This window comes from Sinocyclocheilus anshuiensis, unplaced genomic scaffold (genome assembly GCF_001515605.1).
Source record: "Sinocyclocheilus anshuiensis isolate Anshui unplaced genomic scaffold, SAMN03320099.WGS_v1.1 scaffold1270, whole genome shotgun sequence".
In the NCBI taxonomy this organism is placed as follows: domain Eukaryota; kingdom Metazoa; phylum Chordata; class Actinopteri; order Cypriniformes; family Cyprinidae; genus Sinocyclocheilus; species Sinocyclocheilus anshuiensis.
This window is the reverse complement of record NW_015555837.1, coordinates 437,990-450,616: the sequence shown is the minus strand read 5'-3', so window position 1 is coordinate 450,616 and position 12,627 is coordinate 437,990. Positions and strand designations below refer to the sequence as shown.

General features: G+C 37.0%; 1 pseudogene; it reads right to left on the bottom strand.

The window, feature by feature from the left end:
* Nucleotides 1-2,332: 2,332 nt before the first annotated feature.
* On the bottom strand, nucleotides 2,333-12,627 carry LOC107675449 (synaptotagmin-1-like; annotated as a pseudogene).

Genomic DNA, 12,627 nt, shown 5'->3' with positions numbered 1-12,627 from the left:
CGTCACGGAAGCGACGAGCTGAGCTTCATGGGAAAAGTAGTTTAAGTGTTGGCTAAAGTGGGTAGTTGACAAATAACATCTTCTTGAATAGAATTTAGCGTATTAATGTATATAGGCAAGTGTACATTTAGTCTATTTAGTTGTAGTATATATATTTATTGTAGTATGTAGTAAATGTGGCCTAGAAATAGGCTGTTTAATTGTGACAACACATGCCCCAGTAGTACTAGGGACTAGTTTTGAATACTTTTTGTAGCCTTTACATGAACAAATTCATAAACCTACAAATATTTACTGTAGTAAAATATACAACTACCCCCGTTTCCCTTATAACACAGTACTGAATGATTGCCATATTAACACACCATCATTTACAGGGTACTATGCCGTAGTATAACCACAGTACCATGTAGTACCAACCCAGATAGCACATGTATGTCTGCAAGACATCTGTTAAAGATCGCTTCATCTGGACGCTTTTTCAGACCAATGAGCTTTGTAAAAATCAATGCGTTTCAGAAAGGCGGGGCATAGAGGAGAAACAATAATGTACAGTATGTGGAAAATAATGTGTTTTTTGAACCTTAAACCGCATAAACACATTTCATTCCACCAAATACACAAAATAATGTTCTTTTTAGCAGCATCATATGACCCCTTTAAAGACATTTTCTAAACGTCTATTTGACATCTGATAGGAAACATCCTATAGACGTATTGCAGATGAGCAAACACGTCTTGCAGATGTAAATGCAGACATCAAACAGACATCTCCGTGATATATGCGTGCTATCAGGGAAGATACTTCTTTTTTGTTACTGACTCATTGTCCAATTCCATGTGCAAAGCACTGTACAAAAGAAAGAAAACCTCTTGAATAAACCAAACCTCTTACCTTGTTGTGTTTCTGTTACAGATGCTGATGTCAGAAGGCTAAAACTGCTTGTGACGGCTTGTTATCTGTGCTCAGGATAATCAAGAGACCGGCTCAGGTTGCTGCAAGTATCTAGGAAACCCCTCCAGATCCTGACGTCATGCGCTGCTCTTTAGCAACAAAACTACACCGGTAACTCCATTCAGCAGCAATATTTCACAGCAAGGGTCCTTTCAGAATTCAGTCCTTTAATGGTTTAGATCAGAAATGAACTAGTAGCCATATTGTAATTTGAGGGTTAGATGTCAACAAAGCCAATCAAAGTGCCTTGACAACAGGCATGTCGCCTAAATGGATTTTCAGTGGCTGTTCAACAAACATTGTAATAATGAGACCGCTTGGTAACAGACCCTCATAAACGCTGGATAAAATGTGGCCTAACACAGTGGGTGTTATAAGGCTTTATTTACATAACAAAGTGTCGGTCTGTGCTCCTCCACCATTCAGCTGCTTACAAGATCTGAATTACTTGTGACCTGGTTCTCTCATCTGCTCAAGTCCGAGCACAAACGCACACTCTATTATTCCCACCTGTTTCAGAGGTGTGGTCTCCTGACTACAAAGAACAAGATTTCAATTAGAGCCGTGAGACATGCAAATGAGAAGATGTGTTTCATAAAGGTAGTTAGGACTGAATCGTTCATAACTGGATTACCTTGTTTGGCTGTATTGTAGCTGAAGTAGGCCTACATGTGATGTCAGTCGTTGCAGACCCCAATCAAAAACACACACATAAACAATTCTGAGCAATTAATGAACTGAATTTCAAGATATATTAGAATTCAGTTTTGCATCACAGGAATAAACTGCATTTTAAAATATATTCAAATATAAAGCAGCTATTTTAAATTGTAATATGTCACAGTATTACTGTTTTTACTCTATTTTTGATCCAGTAAATGCAGCGTGGATGTATCCTGCACAGCATGGTAAGCTAGCAGGAATATTCCCTTTGATCGGAGATGAAAGCTGCACTCTGATCTCTAGTAGTAAAGAGACTCTAAAGGTCATGTCAACAGTGTTTACTATCTCTGCTGATCATAAACCTGCAGTGCGCCTGCTTTTGTGATGGTTAAGGGAAATGGATAATGGAAATCGCTGCCAAATCAGCTGTAAGTGGTCTATATTGTTCTTTTCTATGGAGCCATTTTCACTTGGAGTGGCTCAGGCTGTGAAAGAAAATACATGCATAAAAGAATCTTACATAAGCGATGGTAATGTTTTTGAAAGAAGTCTCTTGTGCTCATCAAGTCTGCATTTATTTGCTTAAGAATACATTGCAGACATAATGGTCACTTTTTGATCAATTTAATGCATCCTTGCTGAATAAAAGCAACATAACTTAGATATGAAACATTTAATTGCTTTTATACAAAAACAATTTATATAAATCAAAGGACACCTTGAAGAAGGTACAAAAAGTGCACAACAATTTTCCAGTGTGCTTGTTGATGACATAAAATAATGTATTCTGAATTAAATGTCAAAATGTACCTCAGTGTTTAAAACATGACTGTGCAAAAGCAACTAATGAATTCTCCAGCCTTTAGCATTTTTTAAACTTGCTCAAAGGAAGAAACCTCATTATAACGCTGTAATTGGCCCACATGTGTGCTGACAGCCTGATATTCACACCCTTATCTAGTGCTTACTGTAGTCACAAGAGAAATCAGCATGCTCGTGTATGTGTGTGTGTGCGTCTGTGAACTCACCAAACCTGATACAACTGTCTCGTGTCTGCTTTTTTTTTTTTAAATCTCAAAAAAATTCAGTCATCATTTTATCCCAAACTTCAAAACATGAGAAGGTTTTTGCTGGTTTTAAAAACATGTTCATAACTTATATAAACAACAAAACTGTAAAATTCAGTATAATTTCTCTAAATAGTGAATAGTGGCTAACTAATACATATATGGGGAAGTAATAGATAATTTAATAAAAAATTAGGGTGATGTGGCAGCATTCATCAATCTTACAGATACATTTATGCTAAATACAACAAATAAAATGGATGTATTGTTATATCTCATTTGAAAACATGGCAAACAGCAGTATTTAACTACAAATAATTAGCTTTTCTTAAGAAGATCATTCTTATAAATAGATTTACTTTCATATGAATGTTTGACTAAAATATATTGGACTAGCTAATAGCTACAAATGATGAAGAAGACAACATAGGAGAGAGTAATGAAATGCTTATGTATTGTTATAAATAAACGAAAAAGAATGGCAAGAAATCAGATATATTCTTATTGGTCTATAGTCTGGGCATTACTCCATTATAACTTATTGACATTCTTGTGAACATTGTTACAAAGAAATGGGAATGGAGGTTTTTCAGAAGGTTTTGTTTGTGAATGGGATCTTTAGCGTGTGTTTCAAGGCCAGCGTTGTGTCCACCTGTTCAGAGGAGAGTAACGTGTGCCACTGAGCCACAGGCTTGCGTGGGTTGGACAGCATATCCGCCCAGTGACGCAGCTGGTTTCCTGTAGCATCACAGCCCAGATAGATCTTGCCGATCGCATCATTTCTGCTCATTTTGTCATGATCCCACACAGAGATGACCAGCTGGACTTTCTGTATGAGGGATAATGAGCGAAACAAACAGTTATACACATTATAAGTTACTTGACGAGGTTGAAATCATGTAAGAATGAAATTCTGATATTACAACCCTATTTTTTTTCTCACAAACACAAATCAAACCAACGAAAATCAAACAATCTAATAGAGAAATGTTCAGATACTTCTGAGGATAAACATCACAATGGCTCCGTAAGATCACAGCAAATGTTGTCAATTTATTCTCCATTGGACGCTTAATTCATCTAAGCAACCAGTTTCTAGGCTTCCTTCTCTCACCTGAATCTGTTCAAATGACACTTCAAAAGTGAAAGATTCATTGAAGTATGGATTCAGTGTCTGCTTCTTCACTGATGTTTTCTTCTTCTTCCACTTTTTCTTATCCAGAATCAATTGAACTTTCACATAAGGGTCTACAAAACAAAAAAACAGAAAATTTCAAAGCGAAACACACTCTCTATAGTTGAAATAATGCTATGGCTGAAAACACTTTGGAATTGGAATAACACAAGTACATTTTTCATTGTTTTGCCTGTAGCGGCATTTCTACAAAATCGAATTCTTCCATGCTTCACAACACGCTCAAAGTGAAATGTCCAGTAAGTGGCGCTAAAAGCACATTCAGTTTCATCTAAAACAGATGAGCTTGTATTTGGCAATGTTTTGCCGCTTTAGCTTGCTTCTACAAGTCTGTGAACTCTTTTATCGTGACTCATGTATGTTTCACAGGACTCGTACCCGAGCTTTTCATCGCAAGTGCAGTGCTGTACCAGGTGAGCTACCAAGCAAGTTTACTATTGTCAGAAAAGCAATTCAGGTGTTTTACTGCCACTAGTATTCATTTTATCTGGAAACTGCAGTGAATTGTAAATGTATTGGTACGTTTAGCAAAACTGAAGGTAGAGGCACATTTTTCCTGTGAGCCAATGTTACTATTTCTAGTGTTTGAGAAGTTTTGTTTCTGTCAGTAGTGATTGCAGACTACACTTTAGAGGATGTAGGATATTTTAGTAAGTATGTCACCTGAAGAGCCACCCTGGTCCATCCTCTTCAGGTTCTTGGCTTCCAGTATGATCACAGTGAGTTTACTACTAGCCGGGACATAACGAAGAGAAAAGCAGATCTCTCCCAGATGCTCTTGCTGCAAAAATGGACACAGTATGTAAGATGTAGCAGGTACATTATGCATGGAGAATGAATGCTCTTTTGCCTACTGAGCCTTGTTTAGGGAATCTGGATTTTCAGTCTTGGTTTGCAGGGGTCATGATGTAAATTGTGTTAAGAACTGAGTGCTCACAAGCAAAGATGGTAGATTTCGATTTGTCACCATTGTGCCATTGAGTGGGGGACATAAGGTTGCTCCAGGGGGACTCACTGTAATTTTACATGATGCTCTATGGTGACGTGATGGAAACAAAATCCATTTGCTTTGTCATGTAGTGATAGAAATATTTCGTTCTCTCAAGATTTAAAATATAAGCCATTTTGTAGGAGCATCATTCATACCGCAGCAATAGTAAAAGAAGGGGCAAAATAACTTTTTGGGACTTCCAGTTGATTTCCAGTTTTTAGATAATGACATTTTGCACTGCATATACAGTGGGTACGGAAAGTATTCAGACCCCCTTCAATTTTTCACTCTTTGTTATATTGCAGCCATTTGCTAAAATCATTTAAGTTCATTTTTTTTCCTCATTAATGTACACACAGCACCCCATATTGACAGAAAAACACAGAATCGTTGACATTTTTGCAGATTTATTAAAAAAGAAAAACTGAAATATCATATGGTCCTAAGTATTCAGACCCTTTGCTCAGTATTTAGTAGAAGCACCCTTTTGATCTAATACAGCCATGAGTCTTTTTGGGAAAGATGCAACAAATGATTTTAGCAAATGGCTGCAATATAACAAAGAGTGAAAAATTTAAGGGGGTCTGAATACATTCCGTACCCACTGTAGATATAATTTATGTGAACTAACTACATGAAAAAACACATTGAACTCGACAACGTATTTGACTGAACTGAACCTCATGTTTGGAAGCTTCGCTCAGATCTCTCCACTCCTCAATCACATGATTCCAGTCCACAGTGGACAGATTCAGTCTGATCTCACCGATCATGTCGTGTCTGGAGAATTTGTTAAAGTCATAGACTTGCATCACCAGTATCGACTCAGTCAGCTACTTCTGAGGGATCTACAAGCGATGAAAACAACACATCAGTGTTTTGTTACTGTAAATAGGCTGTACATTTAACAACTCCACTTTAATGAGCTTGATCTTGACCTCATCAGGTCATTGTTTGAGCTGACAACAAACTGTTTTCCTAACATTAATCTATTCCCCCTATGATAATGAATGATTTCATATGCTGCAAGGTTTACCTGATATTTGAAATTTGCATTGAACACTGGGTTTAGGGTTTTCCTGAAGACTTTCGTCTCATATGTTTTGGACTTGTTGGGAAGGATGTAGACTTTCACATAAGGGTCAGATGTCCCTCCTGAGTCCATCGCTTTCAAAGCAGCAGCTTCTTTTATCCCTACAGTCAGCTGTTGAGAAATATGGTACAGTACATATAATATTATGATCTTAAAAACAGTTTTAATCTAAAAGCATATTCTTAAAGTCCACATGAATTCAAAACGGACCCTATTTACTTTGTTAGTGCACATTACTAGGCTTGTGCTGAACAATTCATCCATGAATTAATCCACAATAATATTTTTAAAAAGTTTATAGGTAATTTTTAGTCAAATTCACTCTTCACTCTGGAATGGTGTTCCCGTAGCCCTGACATTTATTTTTTCTTCATTCAATATTCCAATATTCCAAATTTCCATTTTAAAGCTGGTCACAATTTCCAGTTCATGTAGACTTTAAATAAAAAGATGCACCTCAAGTTAATTGATAGAATGTCTTGAACGGCCAGAGAAAATCAATCTAGACAAATAATGATGACTTTGGTGAAGAAGATGAAATATAAGGTAATTCTGACTTGTTTAATACTTTTGATCACTACTTAGTTTCTATAATTCAATTTCATAGTTTCAATGATTTTGCTATTATTCTAAAAGTACAAACTTGCTTTATAATATTGAGGATATTGTCATTTTGGAATGAACAGAGATGTATGAAGTAGGTGGATGGAAGTTAGGAATAATTCATTTATACTTCCTGTCAGTTGAGGGCACTGCTGTAAAATCAGTGAAAGAGATATAGTGACCTCTGATCTGGATGTGTTGAACTCCAGTGAGTACTGCAGTTTTCCTCTCTGCTGGTCAGCTGATCCATACTCTGCATCCTCTGTCTCAGGCTGGACCTGTCAGTACATCCAGTATCCCATTAGTGAACACCACCCAGAGGAATATTTTATTGTTCAGAGTTAGACTGTCACAGCTTAGGAAACTTAAAGGAACTGTTCACCCAAAAATGAAAATTTGCTGAAAATTTACTCACCCTCAGGCCATACAAGATGTAGTTTGTTTTCCATCGGAACAGATTTGGAGAAATTTTGTATTGCATCACTTGCTCACCAGTGGATCCTCTGCAGTGAATGGGTGCCGTCAGAATGAGAGTCATTACAGCTGATAAAAACATCACAATAATCCACAAGTAATCCACAAAATCTGTGCGTTTGTAAGAAACAAATCCATCATTAACACATTTTTAACTTCAAACCGTTGCTTCTGGCTAAAATAAGAGTCCTCTATCTATAATATTGCTTTGTCCAGTGAAAAGGTTCTTTAGTCTAAATCAGTAGAGAAATATGCACAGATCAAGCACCAATCACAAGCCAAAACAGTCCAAAATATGTAGGTGGATTTTGATTTGAGAGACAATGGACTTTATCACTGGAGGAAGCATTAATATGGATAGACTTGTATTTTGGCCCGAAGCAACTACACACAGATTTTCACTTCACAAGATGTTAATTGAAGGACTGGAGTGGTGTGGATTACTTGTGGATTATTGTGATGTTTTTATCAGCTGCTTGAACTCTCATTCTGACGGCACCCATTCACTGCAGAGGATCCACTGGTGAGCAAGTGATGGAATGCTACATTTCTCGAAATCTATTCCTATGAAGAAAAACTCATCTACGTCTTGAATGAGTACATGTTCAGCACATTTAAATTTTTGGATGAACTATTCCTTTAAAGGACCATCTCAACAATGGCAGCCAATGGTGTGAGTTTGGAGACGGGACTTGGATGTTTTTTTCAACCAATAGCAGATGATGGGAGTGTTTGAGGAATTTTTATTTTGTCACACTAGTGCAGACATTATGCACCTTGCCTTTAAAATTTCTTAGAAGAAGAAAAAACATAGTCACAAATGAGTTAATTATTGATATATTGCAAGATTATAGGGCAATAAAAGCAATGTTAAACGCATTGAAGTATTTGATGAGAAATGTTTAAGTTACTATCTTGGACTTTCAAGGACTTGTTTCTTGGAAAATCAGATTTGATGATAAAACTCTAGAGGAGACCCATGTGAGATTAAGTGAGAAGTTTCCATTTGCTCTTCATTTCATCCTTTTTTCTGACTAGAAGAACAATTTAACCAGCATTCCCAAGCATGGATGACCCATCTCTCACCAGTGCTGCGGTTGTAGTTCCTGAGATCCCTTTCATACTGATCTTCTGATCCAGCTTCTTCTTCCTCTTCTTTTTCTCTTTGCAGCAGCATTTTACACAGCAGCATATCACAAAGATAAGAATAAGCAGGATGACGGCAGCAAATATAGCATAGATGGCCCATCTTGGCACTGTTGTGGCAAAAACAACAATATTCCATCACACATCACAGTAGCGGTGCAGTATAGCACCATGACACACATCTGAGGGATGAGGTGAGACCTTAAGGCAAGCTAAAGTTGTAACAAGTGAAAATTGAGTAGAAAGAAATGTGTGCAAGGGGCGGAATTAGATCAGGGCCTGTGGAGCAAGTGCTGAAACGAGGATTCATATGATATACTCACAAGGAATCCTGTCCAGGAAAGAGGGCAGGAAGCCTGGAGCAGCTGTTGTGGTGTTGGTGTGAAGTGTTTTAGTTGGTTTTAATGTTGGTCTTGGTGTCATGGTGAAATGGATGGGGCCAGTGGGTCACTGGAAATATACATATAAAAGATAGTTATTGGCTGGCAAGTTATGGCTGAGTTAGTTACCTTGTTTTGTGACGGCCCCTACTGGTTAGAATGGTTGTGCAACACTTTAGTCAGCCTGAAGGGAACAGTTTACTAAAAATTGTAGGAATAGTTGACCCAAAAATGGAAATTCTGTCAGTATGTCATTTCAAACCCTTGGTAAATATAATTAGGAGTCCGTACTGTGAAGTCATACATTCTATACGCATTCTGCTAAACATCTCCTATTGTGTTCCACTGGAAAACTGAGGATGAACAAATTATGGCTGAGTTTTAATTTTTGAGCGAACTAGCCCTCATGAAGGTAATTTCTGCTATGGAATAAAAAAATGTAATAACTTAATTGTGATTTTTTTAAATCTCAAAATTCATACTTTTTTCTCAGAATTGCAAGATATAAGCGAATTGAGATGAAAAAGTCAGTATTGTGAGATAAAAAGTTGCAATTACCTTTGTGAAAACAAACAAAATAAAAATAAAAACAAGCAAACAAAATAGCAAGAATTGCAAGATGTAAATTTAGAATTCTGAGAAAAAAAGGCAGAATTATGAGATTTAAACTCACAATTGTGAGATGCAAACTTGGAATTGTGAGAAAAAAATCCAGAATTCTGAGTTTATATCTCGCAATTCTGATTTTATATAAAAAGTCTGTGGTTCCATAACTTATCCTTATAATAAAGTCAAATTTAGAGACAAATCAAAACAAGTAAATACAATTGCAACTGAAAAAAAGGCTTAGATGTTACAACTCTGTCTCCTCTCCACCAATAAGCTGGTGTGTGGTGGGCGTACTGGCGCATTATGGCTGCCGTCGCATCATCCAGGTGGATGCTGCACACTGGTGGTGGATGAGGAGATACCCCCTGACAATGTATAGCGCTTTGAGTGCCTAGAAAAGCGCTATATAAATGTAATGAATTATTATTATTATTATTATTATTACAAGTCTGCCATAAGGTTTTAACTGTATCCGCTTGTAAAGCATCACCGCTTCCAGGTCCAAATGCTCTGTCTCGTTCCACAAGAAAACAACAAACGGTGCTAATTTACACACACAATGTGGTGTAATACTATCAAAAAATTCTAATCATAACCTTTATCTCCATACCAAAATCCCAGATGGCCATACAGTGATTCATCTTTTGTAAATCGTTAAAATATTCATATCTGTGATGCTGTGAGCACAGAGACTGTAGTGTACACTGTAAGCTTTTTAAAAGTTTAGCTTAAATGTGTAATATGAATAAACAGTGCTCATAAACGGCCGTCGAGATGGTATTCTCAATTGAAACGAGTGGAGGCTTGGACCCGGAAACGGCGTTACTTACGTCACGAATTAACAAGCGGTTAGTAACACATTAAACTCTCGGTTGCATGACAAAAAGAGGATGTCGTCACCACCAAAGTTAAACATGTGTTGACAGCCATCTGCAGTCCATTAAAACTGGGTGTGCTTAAAGTGTACAGATAACATTCTTTTTCAGTGAAACAGTCTTAAAAATGGAACAGTGCTGCCTTGAGAATACAGTCAAAACATTTGCTGTCATTCCAACATTCAACATTTTCACAAACAAGACTGTTGCAATTCAACAGTAAAGTACGTAAATAGTCCAAGTCCCAGTTTCTCGAGAAAAACCAAAACCCAAAAAAAAAACGTGTAAATAGTGCAGAACAATAATAAAAGACACGATTATGCCTGAAAATGATATAAACAAAACTAATCTAATGGAACTATAATCAAAAGCGGCACAAAATAGCTACAAACTGAGCATTAAAACACAATTACATGAAATAAGTGAACTTCACTATAAAAACAGAGGATTATAGTGTCACTTACTGTTGTACAATTAGATCCTTTGGGATAGTGGCTTCTCAGTTGTAGTTTAAAACATAAAGAATAATATTCTGAACAATATGAACACGTTCCTAAACCTTTCACGCAGAGCCACATGGGAAGGAAGTCACTGCCCACTAAATATTGAGGCTTTAATCATTCAGTAAAACAAGAGTCTGTTCTTTATCTCAGTTCCGTCTTCTGTTACGATTCATGCAATTCAGTATTTTCAACATCCAACTTTTTGCCTTTGAAGAGTAGCTGCCTAAACTTTTGTTAGGTGCTGATAACATTTCTTTAGTCATTCGGCAATCCTACACTTTTTATGTCATTTTAAATCTTTTTTTATGACAGTGGTGAAAATATGAATGAGAAAGAGAAACACTCTACTAAAGAAAGAGAGGGATAAAGATGAAGAGAGAAAGAGAGGTAGAGATAGTGAGTACAACATTAAAAATCACAAAAAGACAAAGGGAAAGAAGTGCAGATTTACGGGGATGCTGGAGCCTATCTCAGTGTTTCAGGCCATAGGCATGGAAACACCCTGGAAGGATGGCCAGTCCATCACAGAGCTCTCTCTCTCACACACACACACACACACACACACACAATGTCTGGTTTGTTATCCTTGTGGGGACTCTGTCAGCATTAAAAACACACACACACACACACACACACACACACACACACACACACACACGTCTGGTTTGTTATCCTTGTGGGGACTCTCCATAGGCGTAATGGTTTTTCTACTGTACAGACCGTATATTCTATTGCCCTACACCAACCCTACACCTAAACCTACCCCTTACAGGAAACTTTCTGCATTTTTAGATTTTCAAAAAACTTCATTCTGTGTGATTTATTAGCTTGTTTACCCGTGGGGACCTCAATTTAGGTCCCCACCGTGACACGAGTCCCCATGAGTCTGTGTGTATTCAGGTTTAAGTCCCCACCAGAATAGAAAAACAGGTACACACACACACACACACACACACACTGGTTTCCATGTTTTATGGGGACATTCCATAGAAGTAATGGCTTTTCTACTGTACAAACTGTATTTTCTGTCCCCTTACCTCAACCCTACCCCTCACACAAAACTTTCTCCTATTTTAGATTTAAAAAAAAAAAAACTGAATTGTATGATTTATAAGCTTGTTTCCTCATGGTGACTAAAACAATGTCCCCACAAGTTCAAAATGTACTTGTGGGGACATTCGGTTCCCATAATGTAGGGAATACCAGGACACACACACATTCACAATCACTGCTTATTCAGGAAATACACTGCAATATACAGGGAGAACATGCAAACTCCACACAGAAAGGACTTCTGACTCTGTAGCAGTCAAACCCACAATATTATACAGTCAAACCAAAATTTATTAAGACATCTTCAACATTTCACACATTATAATAGTTTATTCGCTATAATTTAGAAAATGGTAATAAAATACAACAAGAACTCGGAGTTAAACTGTGTCAGAACAAATTAATCTTGATAATGTCAGATAACACTTAAGCAAAACATGGTCAGGTCAAAGTGAATGAATAATTTTTGGTCCCAAATGTTTTATTCATAGTCCACTGTATGAAGATTTTTTGGGTATAATATGTCAGTTTACTTTATTTTGCTAACCTCACTTATATAAATGAACTATAGTGTCCTGCACCCACTAGTAAAAAAAAATATCAACAATTATATCTGGTGTCTGAATAATTTTTGATTTGACTGTATGTCCACTTTTTGCCAGCCCAGTATCAGATATGCTCCCATTAACATTATATCTTGTTAATTTTGCTAAATGTCATCCAATATAACAAATACTCCCAACATGTATTTTTTATGTACAGAGTCACAGCACTATACTCAACACTTAACTAGAACTTGTTGGATGCAGCTGAAACCTGTCTAGAAAGGGAATTAAAATACACAATAACTCAACTTGCCTTTTTTTTACCCTCCACTCCCAGTTCCAGCTGTTGTCTTGTCCAGTTCTGCAGTATTAAACAGTCAAGTCATTGTCTTGTGCTGGAATCCAAAAGTAGTTGGAAACAAAGACTAGGCAGCTCTCCTCAAAGTGTTCTTTCAATATAGAAAGAAATGTTCGG